Source organism: Neodiprion lecontei, chromosome 5 (assembly GCF_021901455.1).
Source record: "Neodiprion lecontei isolate iyNeoLeco1 chromosome 5, iyNeoLeco1.1, whole genome shotgun sequence".
Lineage (NCBI taxonomy): Eukaryota > Metazoa > Arthropoda > Insecta > Hymenoptera > Diprionidae > Neodiprion > Neodiprion lecontei.
Genome location: NC_060264.1, coordinates 21,949,590 through 21,966,307, shown reverse-complemented (window position 1 = coordinate 21,966,307; position 16,718 = coordinate 21,949,590). Strand labels below are relative to the sequence as shown.

At 43.3% G+C, this 16,718-nt stretch overlaps 1 long non-coding RNA gene across 3 annotated transcripts; it reads right to left on the bottom strand.

The window, feature by feature from the left end:
* Positions 1-2,563: 2,563 nt before the first annotated feature.
* LOC124294592 lies at positions 2,564-6,836 on the bottom strand. 3 transcript variants are annotated; one of them, XR_006904497.1, is made up of 4 exons: positions 6,385-6,836; positions 3,871-4,488; positions 2,824-3,092; positions 2,564-2,721 (listed from the first exon to the last, which is right to left on the bottom strand). It is a non-coding gene; the product is annotated as an uncharacterized LOC124294592 (long non-coding RNA). The 3 variants fall into 3 exon arrangements; XR_006904498.1 differs by having other exon boundaries at positions 2,564-3,092; positions 3,871-3,950; positions 4,024-4,488; XR_006904496.1 differs by having other exon boundaries at positions 2,564-3,092.
* Between the last annotated feature and the right edge of the window lie 9,882 nt (positions 6,837-16,718).

The following is a 16,718-nucleotide window of genomic DNA, read 5'->3' as shown; positions in this document are numbered from 1 at the left end:
AGGGTGACGATCAAGCAGCGTATTTATAAAACGGCGCAAAGTCTAAATCTAATCCAAAGAGATAAGGACGAAGGGCGTTTACCCCTGAGGTCTCGGTACTGATGCTGGTTAAAGCAGCTAGTGCAGAGTCCACACTCCACATTCTGCGCCCTTGTTCTACACATATCGAGATCTCGCTCTGAACACACTCACACATTACTCGGAGACGAAGATAGGCGGTAGCGTTATTTGGCGTTCGGTTGCTCGCGCTCACTTCTGCAGCGTGTCAGGGGTGGGTGGGTGGTGCCTAGGGTGCATCGGGCTCTAGGCTGGAGAAACCGGGCAGAGGGCTACTGGCGGCACCCTGTCTACCCAGAGCGCGAATGCCGGAGGCTTGTCGCCTAGCAACCTCGTATTGATCTCCTTTCGTATGTCTCTCAACGGATTTCCCCGCGCCCCTATTTACCCTGAGTCCCTGGGTCCCTTTCGTCCTGCGTGGGCTACTGGGTCCTGGTGGGAGTGGGTCCAGGGCTTTGCCGTACTTCTGTATCCCGTTTTCCCAGGATCTGCTCGTCGTTGAAAGAATTCAAGGAGTTTCAGTTTCTATAGTTCAGACGATTTTAAAGAAACTTCAGGCTAAGCGCCTCGTACTAGTATGTTTTCAACCGGTTCAACTAATTGGTCAATAAATGCAAATTAACCATACTCAGGTGTGTTGATAAAAATTATCAATCATAATCACAAGTAGTTTATTGATGAGTTTTGCAAAATCTCTGTAATTTTTTTTTCCCCAATTTAAAAAAAACCTTTCCGACTGACTCACAAACAAAATTATTCATAAGACTTGTGAAATTTTAACATCAGCCTAGTTTTATTATTGACATTAATGAATGAAAGTTGAATTAGAAATTTCGGCATCGCATTTACCAGTTGAACGGTGAAATCTCCTTGAAGATATGTTAATCGTTAGATTGCAAGGAAAATTGGTTTACTGCTGAATAACGGATTGATTGAATATTGTACGCGTGGAAAACAGCACAGGAAGAGAAGGAGGAATAGAGGAAAATAGACTCGGACCAAAATGAGCATTGCCTGGTTTATTTTGTAGCCGTTTTAATCACCCATTGTTGAATTCTGTCGATGACATTAGATGGAGCAAACAAGATTAGGAAGCGTGGACCATGTCTCGGTAATTGTTTTCCTCATGCGGATAGCCAAATCGATTCAATCCTATGCGTGAAAACATCTGTCCAAGGTGTTCTTGATATCTGATACATCAGGTCACTATATAGATGCAGACTCTGCCAGGCATTCCAAGTTCGCTCGAAGGTCAAGAGTGCGTATTTTCAGCTCATGGAGAAGCTTTAAGCGCGCAGCATAGCCATAACAGAAAATAGGACCAGGGATGATTAAGGGAAGTATAAATAACAGAAAATATAGAAAATGACAGGACGTACTGCAGAGACGGTAGAAAGTTTGTCTTGAGCTCCGATCCAAAATCTCTATGCAGCTAGATACAAAAATGGGTCTATCATATTGTGAACATCGTGTTTAAATCATTCTTCCAGTTTAACTGATATTCTGGATCAGGTGGGAAAAATGGTATTTGAACTGTGCAGTATAAGTACAATTAACACTAGGTTCAAAACCTGCTTCAAAAGTAAATGAAAATAGCGTAATCAAAGAAAAATAAGCTGGAATAATCGCTACGAATCGAAGGTTGAATAATGGAGCGCCATGGCGTCAGGGGTCTCAGATGAAGAGGATGGGAAGGGAAGCGCGGTGAGACGCCGTGGTGGAGGGGATGGTCCTGGTCCTCCCAACCGAAGGGTGTGGAGGTGGTTGCCACGCAACGAGCGGACCGGTAACACCCCCGACGTCTTCCTCGTCTGAAGCTTCATCATCCCGAAGCCGCCACTTCCAGTTCGGTCGATACCACCAAGATTCTCTTTCGCATACGCCCGGGAATTCCCTCAATTTTCATCGGGATGGATAAACCCGGTTTAGGTCGGGTCACGACGCAGAAGAAGGCAAGGGTGAATGAAGGGCGGGGAAAGAAGACCTTCGCTCTTTTACCGGACAACCAGCCGCACAAACCAGTCGGTTGGACTTTCAACTTTAGAACCCTCTCGGTCATCTCTGTACGCCGTTCATTATCCGAGAGATACTTGAACCGTGCTCTTCCCAATCTATACTTGCTCTACTGAATACGGTTAGCGGTAAAACGGACCACCAAATTTTCCGACCTAAGACCGTGAACTATCTTTTGACAGTGCTCGCATTACTGCTAAATATTGCTGCGTTTTCGAGGTCAATTTTAACGTGGATACAAAATTAAGGAGATCCTTTTCAGCGAAGAAGATGATCAGTATCGAAACACGACACAACAATTCCAGAGGACAATAACCGATTACCACTCATTGTAACTGCGTCATAGCAATATTCTACTGATAGAGATTTCGTCAGCTTTCATCTCGTTGGGAGATTGAGAGTAAGAGGTCATCGTCAAATCGACCGTATCAATTAGCTACGGGAATTAAAGCGAGGATAACGAAAAGGTAAAGGACAGAATATACCAGACAGATTTATAGTTCACCGAAGATAGTTTATTACAGAGAGTTATTATATACAAAGTACGTTCGGGCTAGTTGGTTAAGGTTCGGATTCAGGTTCAACTATTTCATCAAACGGAGCCAATTACTGATCTATGTAATCTATTGCGTATAATCCATTCAACTATCTCTACGTAAAATAGAATCAAATAAAAATGATTAATTTTACAGTGATAACTCAGCTATTGTGTAATGATAATAATATCGTTTTAGGTTTTTTCATATCACATACGGGGGTTCAACGCTCGTTCGATGTTTTGCCGGCACAACGACGCAGTGCTGAATTATGTCCGCTCTTGGCATTCACCGCGTGCCTTATGAATTTTGAAATTTTGGCACATGGAAGCCCGCAGTGAACGCAAGGAGCACAGACTCACTCGGTGGCCCACTCGTCCAATTCTTCCTCTGAAGTCTTCTTCCTCTTCGTAAAACTTCAAGACTATTATCTTACTTATTTTCTCCTTCCCAATACAATTCTATTCATCTTTGACTCTCAGATTCCTGGAACAGAAGCAGGCAATACTTGAACTAAAATAATGTGAATTACTGCAGAACTGATCGAGGCTATTTCTCACGTATTCAGATACAAATACAGACATGAAGTGAGAGAGAGAGAGAGAGAGGGAGAGAGGGAGAGAGAGAGAGAGAGAGAGAGAGAGAGAGAGAGAGAGAGAGAGAGAGAGAGAATGTGAAAGAGAGTTGAAGAGAAAACAAAAGACCAAAAACGTGGAGCACTATGGGCATTCCGGATCCCATGAGCTACTGCCTCTTCTATCCAAGGGGATGGAGAGGGTTCCCCGTGCTTTTCATCGCCCCTTTTTCCCGACTCCGTTTACCATATCGACGGCTAAGGGATGCGCTTACGAGCCATGCATGTATCAAAACTGCTTGGAGGGGAGCAGCTGACTGACTAACTGCTGCTGCTGCTGATGGGAGAGTCCCTGGGGTTCGGTTAGTTCCATTGTCTGCAGTTATTCGCATAATCAAGATCCGGGAGTCCTGGCGAGGGACACAAAAAGAGAAAGAGAGAGAGAGAGAGAAAGAGAGAGAGAGAGAGAGAGAAAGAGGAGTAGCGGGGGGAACGTTGACAGCCATATATTGCAGGATGCTATCGCCGGCGATACCGAAGGCATTTGAAAAAAAATTTGATGGTTTTTTGATCCGCAACCGTTGGACATGCCAGATGGAAAATTTGAATGACGGACTTCGACCAGAACCAGGTCAGTCTTTTACGTTTGGAATTCCATATTGGGAGGTTTTGGACAGGGTGAATGGTCACCTTCAGCTTGCAGAGCACTAGTTTTACGGTGACGATCGGTCTTCATCTCCATAAGGCATATCTTCCTAGTCACGGCCAAACTGGAAAACGGAAATTCGAAGGAGTATAAAATAAGGCGAATGTGACATTGGAAGATCACTGATACCACGAGACCTTCGATCTCGATGTGCCACAATTCCTCCTCTTGCAGAGATTTCTAGATGAGGGATCATGGTAGGCTTCTGACGGAGGAAAAGGGTGCGACACATAAGTGCTGAGCGAAGTGAATGGGCTAGTTTTTGCCCTGCGTGGCCCTGTGACGTCACCGAGCGACCACGTGGAGTTGGAGCCACGTCACGTAAACCTAAATCTCTCGCTCTCTCTCTATCTATCTATCTTTCTCTATCACTCCCTCCCATTACTGTTGTGTGTTTGTCAAACGGTATGGAGAACAACGGGGCACACCCTCGCATCGATCCCCCTCTCTCTCTCTCTCTCTCAGTAGGTATATGGGAACCGTCCGTCGCGCCCTTCATTCATGCGAAATTCTCACTGACATTGCTTATGTCACCCCGAGTGACCATCGAATACTGATCCACACGGTTGTTTTCAACTCCAATCATCATCATCATCATCAATCTGAAAATAAGAAAAATGAAACGATCATAAACAACTCGATGATGGGTTAAATTACTATTCTTTTGTTCTACGAGAAGCTCAACTAGCTCAACTCTGTTCGGCACCGGTTAGGAATGTTATGTTTCTGTGTACACGGAAGGCACAAGCTCACACACACACAGAGAGAGAGAGTTAGAGAGAGAGAGAGAGATGGAAAACGAAGCAAGAGTGAAGCGTGGCGTTTGTGAAAAGACAGATTGCGTCAGCTGATTACATATTGACAAACTGATAAGGGACTTGTCCATGGTGTGATCGAGGCTTTGATGGGGCGTTGAAATAAATTTTAGGATCGAACAATATGAGTGTAGTTCGATACAAAGCTTGTTGGACGATTAGACGTAAATGTTTTGCAGACCATTGGCCGGTTTCATGGTTTTCAGCATTAAATCTTCTTGAAAAATGGCTGTAAGATAGGTAAAAATGAAGGATACACGAGGTAATCACCGAGAAGCTTACCGAATACCCTGCACAGGCTGCCATGCTACTTCGTAGCCATGGCGATCATGCACTACTGATAAAACAACACCGCACATAATATGTACTCGCACGAAAGGGAAACCACCGTTGTATACCGGGTGTTTCCTGATATCCTCGAGTCAAAATGCAATCTGGAACTGACCCTCTACTCGACAAGTCGAAGTGGCGGTAAGGCTCAAACCATCGAAGAGAAAATACGATGACGCTGGTCAAGGTTTTGCGACAGGAATATCACCGTACCTGCGGTTCCGGGCTACATCAAGAGGGGGTGAACTATTCGGACCAGGGAACAAGCGAAGTATATGAGCAATATCGAGCAAGATCGCGTGACGACTTACTCGACCCACTGGCTCGCCGTGGAAGTCGGCGACAATCTCAAAAACTACCTGCTCAAAGTTATAACAGGTCGTTGCAAGACTAAAGGTCACTGGAAGACCCTGAAGAAAGAGGATCTGGAGAATTCAGACCAAATTTAATGGTTAATTTGGCCATGAACACCGACTAGACATGATGAAGATGTTGAATTATTGCTGAGCAGTGATAAAGCAACTTTATAAATACAGCATCGAAAAAAGACCAATTATTTTCGTTGATTGAACAGCTTAACACTCACGGTGTTCAGTTGCTGGTGAATAACAACAGATTAATACGAAATGGTAGTACATGATAATAAAAAATGTTTAACAGACGAATAACAAAAGTCGTTGAATTTCCAATTAAATAGCCGGGAGGGGGGGGGGGGGGGGGATCTTCTGGGCAAGTTTATATCGTAACAGTTGTATCGCGTTTCGAAATTAATTCGGGAATTGTACGTATGGAATCCGTATTTCTATAATATTAACACTACGTAATATAGACCGAACTGATTGAACGCTACCAGTGTTAAATTGCCGCAAGAAACATCGCAATAAGGCGCTGAATAGATGAACTATCAAGGAATTGAATAGACTAAAAATATGTTCTACCTTCAATGGTTGAAATTAATTTTCATCTGAAGTTGGCGCCTAAAATCGCCAAAATTAACCCTCGAAGCATCAAGGCAACGGTCAGAAGGAGACGTACGAAACTTTTTCCAGTATTTTCACTACTATCAGCATAGTTTTTAAGCAGTATCCAACCTGAATGTGATTAGAATTTTTTCATACGACACCGGGAGTAATAACCCGGTGTTTAATTAACCTCAAAGCGCACGAAATCAGCATCAAGCTACGTAGCAAAACGAGAAAACTAACGGCAAGGTTAAAATAATCACAGATGACCGGTGAACAGTTTAAAACAGACAGCAAAAAACAAAAGAAATAGATGAAGCGAGTGTTGAATTTTTCTGTACACTGAATTTTTTGTTTAACAATTTACCAATATTACTACAGTGATGATTACCTTTTCCTCCAGATCGTAGAATGACCAGTCAGATTTTCCACGGATTTGGTATCATTCATCTTGGTCGCGTTTAGTTCAACCGTCATCGTGTTTTCACCTTTTGTACAGCGTTGAAAATTTCTCCTCCGAGCGGCGATTGGTCCACAAAAGGGGGGCGAATTGAAAAATTCGAAGCCATCTCGCGAATCGTCGATTCAATCGCCGGAGCGTGAATGCGAGGCATGCGATGAACCTCTGGTAGTGGGCTCGTCGCACCCCAAGCAAGGTTACGGCGCGTATTCAACTTTACAATCAATCCAGCTATGCGGGGCGCCAGGTGCGTATCAACACCGCCGCCGGTAACGCCAGGACTAAAGAGTGTCGGTTTATTTCCCGGTCCCCAGGCCCCGGATGGACGGATGGATGGATGGTGGCTGGCTGGCCTCCGAGCCGCTCGTGTTCCTGGTTTGATGGTCGCGTCGCTACTGCGCCCTCTCCGCCGGCGCCCGCCCGGCCCTGCCCCTCGACGGCAGAAAACCCCGCGCTGCCTCCCTCTGGTAAACCTGGAAAATCTATAGCTCTGTCCTCCTCGCACGCCTCGCTCTACCGCTCAGGGGTTGCGCCGCCGCCCCCCGTAATTCCGACGTCGGAAACGACGCGCCAGCGCGTGAGGCGCAATCTCTCGCTCTCTCTCTCTTTCTTTCTCATTCTCCTTGTTTTCGCCCTTCGTGTTTCTCTCTTTTTCTCGTGTTTTCTTCTTCTCTTTCACTTGATGTTTCCTTCATTTCGGGTATTTTTTAATTTTTCCTTCCATCCTATTCTTTATCCTCTCTCACTCGTTTTTCGATCACCCCTCACCCCAACACCCTCCCTCATCTGTTTCATTCCATAGGGGGTTGAACAAATCCGCCGCCGGTATCGTATATTTCTAACCAAGCCATCAGCCAGTTCTCTCCCCCCCCCTACCCTCTCCCTCCTCTCCTCCTTTCCCACCCCCTGGAGCCCGGGTTGGACCTTAAAACTCGGCGCACGCGCCGCCACCCTTGCCTTGCCCGGGGGCATCCGTCAAGCCCCCTGTGATCCCCTTCCCCCTCAGCCCTTGGGTGACCAGCTTCAACGCTTTGGTCTGGCAGGGTGACTGTACACAAAGTACACCATCCTGTGAAGTACGCGTTTCGGTTTGTGTGTGTGTGTAGTCAGGAATTCGCAAATTGCGTTTGCAATGCCACCTCCCACTCAACATCTTTGTCTCTCTCTGAAGAAAACTCCCTCTCTCTAAAACTCCATCTTTCTTTTAAACTCTATCTTTCCCACTTTGCCATGTTTCGCAGTCTTGAGTAAAGATAAAAAGAAGAAGCAGAAGATGAAGAAGTAGAGGAAGAGCGAAAAAAGGGTACGGTAAAATAATGTAAAGACTGCGTGTTTTTTTGCTTAGTTTTTTTCGCCAAGTTGTGGGATAAACTTTTTGAACTCGAAGAAATTTCGGGCAAGGGGAGACGGAAAATTGCAGGCAGTAGAGAGAGGCAGTCTATACAGTCGACAGTCGTATAATTTTGGGAGTTTGGCGCAGCTATCGTGTACAATAAATATGTCATTTATGGTAGGTCTTCGTAATTTTAGATCGCAGAAATATTTTTCGCCGATTCACCTCCCTCCCTCTGCCTGAATCACACAACGAATAAATTTGTGGATTAGTAGATATGTGATTTTTTTTGTGGTTGTCGAGTTGGCTGGAACAGCGCAAAAGATGATAATCCAAGCATGGTGCACATTAGTCATACGAATGCATAGGTATGTACACCTACCTACTTGGTAATGGATACATATGTGGGTAATAAATAATTTGCTTATGTTGGGATAAATTGGCGATGATATGTATAACGGTACATAAGTTCACTCCCTCTGTCGGCAGACACTGCACTTCTTCACCGTCTGTCGTATCAAGTGCCAAGTCGGTTATCCTCACTCATGATGTAACGATATTCACCCCATGAACATACACGCACACGCGGTCAAGTTATAATCTTCAATTGCGACCAAAAAACTCTTCACAGCTTTTAGATCAAAAAGGAGATCACGAAGCAGAAAGACATGCCCGTGGAGATTGAAAATATGGTGATCAAAACAAAGATTGCATCGTGAGAATTTTAGAGGGAATTGTTATGTATAATGACAACGAAAATCACCCAGTCACGTTACGGGTGACGACTATGAGGGGAAAGAAGTCAACGTGGAAGAAGACTTTTCACTGTCACGTCGTATTCAAAGACCAAAATGGCCTCGAATATCACGGCAAAGGACACGTCCTTCGGATGTGGTGCCAAAACGGGCCTCCAGACAACAAATGGATATCTCGTATGGCGAAACCAGGATCGTAAGTTGTGGCATTAAGGTCGACTGGCTAAGCGAAGGATGAAATAAACTGTTATAGGAGATGCGAGGAAGCAAGCATGGAAGTCGGTTGGACTCTGATCGGTTGGGTAATGGCCACCTGCTGCTAGACGACCAGAATCCCCGCGGCTTCTGTGGACGACCCCTGCCTCGCCCGGAGGGTACTGATTCTTCTTCTCATTCGGCCCTGAAGTAACAAGTTTATTGCAGATCCCCCGCAAACAACATACACTACCGCGGCCGCACCAACGGACGATTGGTTGATCGTCTAATACCCACTACTCAAGTGCTTGGCAATCGATTACGGGCGTCGCCTCGCGTCGTTTCAGATTTTCTTTCCCGATATTTCGTCATCGAAGAACATTCGGCACATTTATTTTCGACCATGAGACCAACGACTGACTCGAAAGCTTCAGAGCTTTCCATTTAGTCAAAAGACTTCTTCCTGCAATTCGAAAATCCCTTCACGTCACTTTTAAACGGAAATTTATTTCTTTGAACAGAAATTATTTTACTAGATTTCAAATGATTGTCTTGACTTGAAGTTACTTAAAATGATCTTAAAGTGTGAGAATGAGAGTGACTTCGACCTGCTTTACAATCCTTTTAACAAGTCATCATCAATCAATATCAAATAACTTGAATACACGTCACACAATTTTTACAATCTGTGATAAGCTGACAACGTGATTCTAAACTACTTTGAATGGGCTCGAATAACTCAAAGTCATTTCACATGACTTTTGAAACTACATCGAAAGCACTTTACACGGAATGAAAATACTTCGGTCTAATTGTAAATGCGTACCAGATTTGAGGAATAGTCGGTCAACGTCTTTTTGATGATCACGATCTTCTTTTTCTTCGACGATTGTGTTTGCGGTTCACTGTTCTTCAAGACTTTATGAAGTAAAAGCGTATTACACTGCAATCATACCGGTAAAGTTTGGTGCACAGGTAAAGCGACAGTGAAAACTGAAAACCGAACATAGACAAAAAACATTTGTCTCGCGTAAATCTTTCTTTTCCGGAATTCAATGAGTAGTAAGATTTCCATTTCAACAGCTTCAACCCTAGTTTGACTTTCGTTTAGCTGGCTTCGATCCAACCACAGTTGCGGGATGCATGCTCGAGGTTCACTTTCTCCAGTTGAGCTGCCCTCGGCTCCTCATTTTCTAACCAAAAAAAAGTATTTTCCTCATTACTTCAATATGCTCGATTAAAAGAGATCGCGGATCTATTATAAATGAATGAAGCAATTGGCAAGGGGCGGAGTCCCAGCCCTCGAGAGATATCCGAGTCACGCTTTACGCCCAGGTTCTTCCTGGCTGCAGCCCTCAACTCGGAGGACCCACGCGACGCTGAAGAGAGGAGATGAGAAGAAACGAGAGGAGAGGAAAGGAGAGGTGAGGAGAGGAGAGAGGATCGATAGAATTCGGGGCACAGGTTCGATCTCCTCACTCGTTTGCGGATGCAGGAGAGAGGAGAGCTCGGAAACTAGGATGCGGGACGGCGGCGCGGAGCCACCGAGGAGCGGAAAGGAAGACGGAAACCCGGCCGCGAGTGACTCTTCGTCGCTAGGCAACCCATCCGACACCGGGACAACCAGGAAACCCGGGGAAAGCCCAGATCAAGAGGCCCGGAACTCGTTTAGGCTTAGTTTAGCCCATGAACCTGCCTTGCACCTTTCACCTTTTCACTATACACTTTTCGCTCGTTTGAGTAAAACAGTATAACCTAAGAAGCACAATAGAGTATATCCTTAAGCAATACAAAAAATTCATTTTTGCACTCTCTCTGCGCCCTTCGTCCATTGGAGTAAATTAACATAAACTCAAAAAACGTTAACACTATCCTCACACGATCTCTCGGCAAACAATTAAAAAAAAAAGAATCGTTTTGGCTGTCTTTTATTTCGAGTCATATAAAAATACAAACAACAAAGAGAATCTCTCTTTCTTTTTACGCTCTTCGTTCTTGGAAATAAAATAACGTAACGTCAAGAGCGAAAAACACAATTGTGGTATAATTTCCATGCGAAAATAATGCAAAAAAAAATTTGTTTGCTCCCGAGGCACATGATTTGCAGAATTAGTATTTTCGGTGAAAGGAGAAGATAACAACAACATAATACAAGTAACCGCAGTTTAAAACTGAACAAAATTGAATATTGAAACCAACTTTGATTCTCCACTTTGTTATCTAATCAAAAATTAGAGATATTTATTTTTCATTTTTTTAACCGGTTGTATACTCCAAGGGAGGAAAGTTTTTCTGCTCGATCCTGGAGGGTGGATATATTGCTCCGCTGCCTATGCACATACATGTATAATTATTTACACACACACACACACAGACAATATACGTACTGGCCAATTCATCGTCGAGAAAAGTGGGAAAGGGGAGATGAAAATCGTGCGGCGGGGACTCAGAGGAAGAGAGAAGAGGCGAGGCGTGCACAGCTGATCCAAAATTTTGTCACCCCCTTCTCCTCCCTTGCCTTGGCACCCCTTCCCACGGTTCGTCGACGGCCCAGGCCAGGGTAATCACCCGGGTCGGTGGCCCTCGACCAGCGCTACGCGATACCCAGCGAGCAACGCCTCGACACAACGCAACGCGTCGTAGCGCGGCGTAACGTAACGAAACGCAACGCAACCCAACCCAACCCAACGCAACGCAACGCGAGAGCAACACAAACGGGACGCGATGCGGTAGACAGGGCGACGCCGTAACGTTATATTAAACCCTGAATCCCCCCGCTCTCTACCTCGTCGCCACCCCGTTTCCCCACCCTCTGTCTCTTCAACCTCCCCCGTCGCCACGGCTTGTCCCGTCGGCCATCGGGTACGCAATTTTATTCACGGTAAAATACGGATAATAATAACAATAATCAGAACAATAGTGATGACCGACAAGAACGATACCCACGTCGCTGTGAGATGAAGTAGAATTTTAAATTGTAATCAAATTTCGGAGGAACGCAAAAAGTACCCGCACACGTTAAAAATGAAGAAACGAAAGAAAAAAAAGAACGAATAAACAAAAAAACAAAACAAAAAAAAGACGTTAATTGAAATTGAAGAAATTGGATTAGTGTAAAAGGATTATGACGAAGAAAGCGATGAAAAACAGTAGTAGACAAATATTTGTAGAGATTATCGATATACTTTATTTACAATGCACTTTAAATACATACGTGTATAAATTATTCCATTGTTAATACGATCATTGTACTGAAACAATTATTAATATCTATATTATTACTTATTTTGCGTCGATCTGCAATGGGACGAATGCGAGAACGCGACAAAAGAAAACGAAGCCAAAAATTATTGTAACGCGTATAAAAATTTATGCGTCAAGATATCGGCAATATTGACAGAGGCAGCACTGATTTTGTACAACCATGATATGCATCCGTGTATATGTATTGGATGTGTATACCGGGAGTCTCCGGTGAAAGTGTCGACTCCGAGCCACGCGCACACCGCCAGCGTCGACACACGCACAATTTTTACGTCAGCCGAACGTAACGGACAACGCTGCGACGCAAACTTATACACATGTGACGCTGGCGGTGTGCGCGTGGCTCGGAGTCGACACTTTCACCGGAGACTCCCGGTATACACATGTGCACACTGCAAGGATGAAATAACAGTGCGCGGTTATCTGTCTCAATAAACGTGTACATACATACATGCCTGTACGGTGGACATATACGATATACTATATTCTATAGGTACGTCTGCGTTTTGAGTATATAACGCGGGGCGCGGTGAGATATTATACGCAAGAGGTCGATATTGGCAAAAATATTGTTGGTGAGAAGAAAGATATATATATACATATATATATATATATATATATATGGAAAAGAAAATGATATAGATGAACCTGACGCTGAAGAGTTTCTTCTCCTGTCCCGAAAGGAAAAAAGGAGGGGGGGAAAATGGCACAAGAAAAGAAATGAATGGCGGAACCAACGGACGAAAAGAAATAACGGGAAAAACGTAGCAAATGCGTGCGTAGAGAGAAGCGAAACGGGGAAACGAGTGATCACGATCAATCACATAAGCTCAGCTTGCGTGACCGTGTTTTATTATATATGTATTGTATCGCAGTGAGCGTGGCTCGGAGTCGGCATTTTCACCAGAGACCCCCTGTATACATATCTGCATACTGCAAGAATGAAATAACACTGCGTTAGCGGTATTACATATATATATCAACAAATATACAAGATTATTTTACGGAGAGGTAGAAGTAAGAGGGGAAAAAAGTATCGGCACATGATCACAAAGAGAGACTGACTTCCTACCTATTTATCATACGTACAGTTCGAAAATCACTTTGTTAACATATTCGTGCGTGTTCGCATGTATTTTCTGCTAGAGAATCGCACACCCGATAAACATGAAATTTTCAATTCACAGGTCGAGATTTCAAATATACACCGTTACATGCATGTAATTGCGTTGACATTATTTTTCTTTCTTGAATATTCTACTCAATCAACGCCATTGTGTCAAAGTTACCCGATGTTTAATTAACTTTGGATTTGCCGCGCTACAAGCTAATATATTGCACAGGTATATCGATGCATGTATGCAATCCCGTACGTGTGTGTAACTTCGCCTCGTGGTTAACGAAGAAGGCGGAAAGTCCGCGGGTGTAAAGTGTGAAACGGTAGATATAAAATTGAATAAAGCTTACGGTGGTTGTGCGTGGGCGAGTGTGGCGGCCGGGGGTGGGGGTAGGGGTGGGGGATGGAGGTGCACAATGTGTCCGGGTCGTTGGCGGTCACCATGGTAACGCAGCCTCCGCACCCCGTGACGTCACTGCTCCATCGATCCGCTAACCTTACTATAATTCCGAAACCTGTAGGTATATTGTGCCATGTATGCATGTGTGTAAAACTGTATGTGCACACGTACGCGGGTAGAGGTGTTTATACGTTATATTATGTATATACTGTCGATAGTTTCGTACGTAATTTCATTCTGGCACACTTGTATGTAGACGTAATTATACACAAGCACGTGTCTGATACATTGCATAACTAAATGCGGTATAATCTATCTGACACATTTATTTACATAAAATATGTATACATATGTGCGTGATACGTGTGAGGAGACGTTGTCCATTTACCTGACTAATAGTCACACCTTGATTTATTCGATAAGGGAGCGCAAGAGAGAAAAAATCCTAAAATTGTGAAAACAAAAGAAAAAAGGGAAAAAAGGAAATGCAACATGTATTAAAAGACTCTTATACGGTTTAATTTTCCGATTTTCAGCAATCTGTCTGCATTATCTTCGAAAAAACGAAAACCTTAGCCATTGATTTTCCTATTCATTTTCTCGCAATCTTTGATATCATGTGAACGAAAAAAAAAAATCTTTGCACCAACTTCTTTTTTTTTCCATTTTATATTGATTTCATGATTTTTTCTCAACTTGGGTGTAAATTGGCATCCTCAACTTTTTTCTTCCATGAGGCCATAGACATTCGATTTTTATCAATATCGTGTGACACATTATGCTGTATTATACACTTGTAATCAACAATCTACAACGTAACAATAATACTTCGATTGTATAATCGCATAGATCAATGACCCGCTATGTTCTCATTTGTATACTCGTATAACGCTTGTTTCTTTTGTACCAATCGGGTGTCATAAGATAACAATACCAATATTGCATCATTCAAAATTCTTCAGAAAAAGGAATAACACCACCGCGTCATGCATCCGAGTAATTTTAGACCCGATAAATAGTTAAAGTAACGATTACACGTAGGAAAAAATTAACGTTTATTATAACTGCTTGAAAGAAAGAAAAAATTATTCACTGGAAACGGAACTGAAAATTTTCCGAAGTTATCTCGTGACGATATATATCCGCATATAAATTCACATATAAGATATATTTAGACACGCGTGATGAAACCGTTCGCAATGATGAATCGTCAAATCTCAATATCGTCGGGGGAGGCGGGGGGAGGGGGATAAGCTTGTCCGCTGTTTTACTACGGGCGATTCTGGAGAAACTGCTTTTCTGCGGTAACCTAGGCACAGAGATATATAACTGGAGGGTTGCAGGGAACGAGTATAACAAGGGTGCGTGAAAGAAAGAGAACCAGCGACACGGTTTAAGTAAGGAAAAGGACCTTTCGTCGTCTTTTTTCTTTTCCACTCTTACGTGCGACGGAAGGGGGAGCATTTTGGGGCAGGAAGGGGGGGGGGGTCTGAACGAAACTGGTCATCAACTAGCTCCTACTTTCACCCTGCATCCGTGCATCACTGGGATCATCAATTTCATCTTCCCCATCACGAAAAACGGCTTGCAGTCGGTCATCCCCCCCCCCCCCCCCCCCCCTCCCGGCAGCCTCCGTAATCCAGTCAAAATCAGCCTGTCACTTCCCCCCACCGGGTATCTTTAGGCTTCCCATACGTATGCGAAGAACGTGTATACGCATACACAAAGTTGTGTGTAGTAGGTACATATGATAAACGTATGTACACATAACGCAAATTTCAACGATCATTGAAATTGATATAAATTATCGTGTGCTGCAGTCGAAAAGCGAGATAAAAAACAACGTGAGGGAAATTATGATATTAAAATTCACTTAGTTCGCATTCGTTATTCAAGCAGGTCAGATGTTATGAAATCTCTAAGAATTTTGAGAAAAACCTTGAAAACTTTAGAGAATTTCAATAGGTACTGTTAGAAATGTTTTTTTTTTTTGTTCTAATTAGCAAACTGTAACAACGGCAACAACGAGCTGGCAGTAGGGAAAATAAAAAAAATTCTATACTGCGGGAAAAAATCAGACAATTTATATGATAATCATAATAATAACCGTAATGATAATTGTATTAATATTAATAACAATATTAGTAATAATAACAACAACAACAACAATATCAGATATTACGTATTTCTATAATATAAAACATCACCAATCATTGTACAGGTATATTGCTACACTAATAATGATCCGTAAAGTTTATACACCTATATTATGGTTCGCGTATGAGTTGACGCGTCTCTGTTGTGTCTTTCGGCATAGAAGATCTAAGATTGAAGGTCGACGTAGGGGGCGGGGATGAAAACGCGGGGTTTGGGAAGCAGGGGAGCTCATAGTAAAATATTTTTGTTTTCGACTGTACCGAATCGTGCCCCCTGATGCCCAGGCGTACGTTCGAACGTTCGTTGGTGTTCGGGGGTGGATAAAAGAAGTCACGAGGGGTTGGGGGCGACGGTAGGGTGGGAGGCTGTGTTTGGTCCGGGAGCTCCACTCTCCTACCGTCAGTTGCGATGCTGTATTGATCTGCCTCCCGCGCGAACTCGCGAGCCGCGCGGACCGTCATCGTGTTATATATATTTTATATATAATATATATATATATATTATATATAAATATATATATATGTATACACATGTATATGTATAAATATACATATAATGTATATTGTGTATATATATATATACACACATATATATACATATATATATAAGGAGAGGACCGGGAGAGTAAAGTATAAGCCGATGTTGGAGCCCCGTTGCCTGGGAAACGGGTGCCCCCCCCACCCCCCCTCCCCGACCATCATCCCATCCATTCCCTACCATCCGAAAAACCCACCCCATCCTTTGACATCGTGGAACGCCCGACCCTCCACCCCCTCATCATCCATTTCCCATCTCCGCAGTATATATGTGCAAATGCATATAAAGCGTATAGATAATTATACATGTGTATAACATACATGTAGTACACGTGTACTATACACATACATTGTGTATGTGTGTGTCTATATATATATATACAATTATGTATATGTAATGTATATGTATATTTACCACGTGCAGGAGAGCACGAACATGATAGTGTAGATGTTTTACACCGTACAAGTATGTATACATAAATACGAACTGATCTTATGGATACATGTT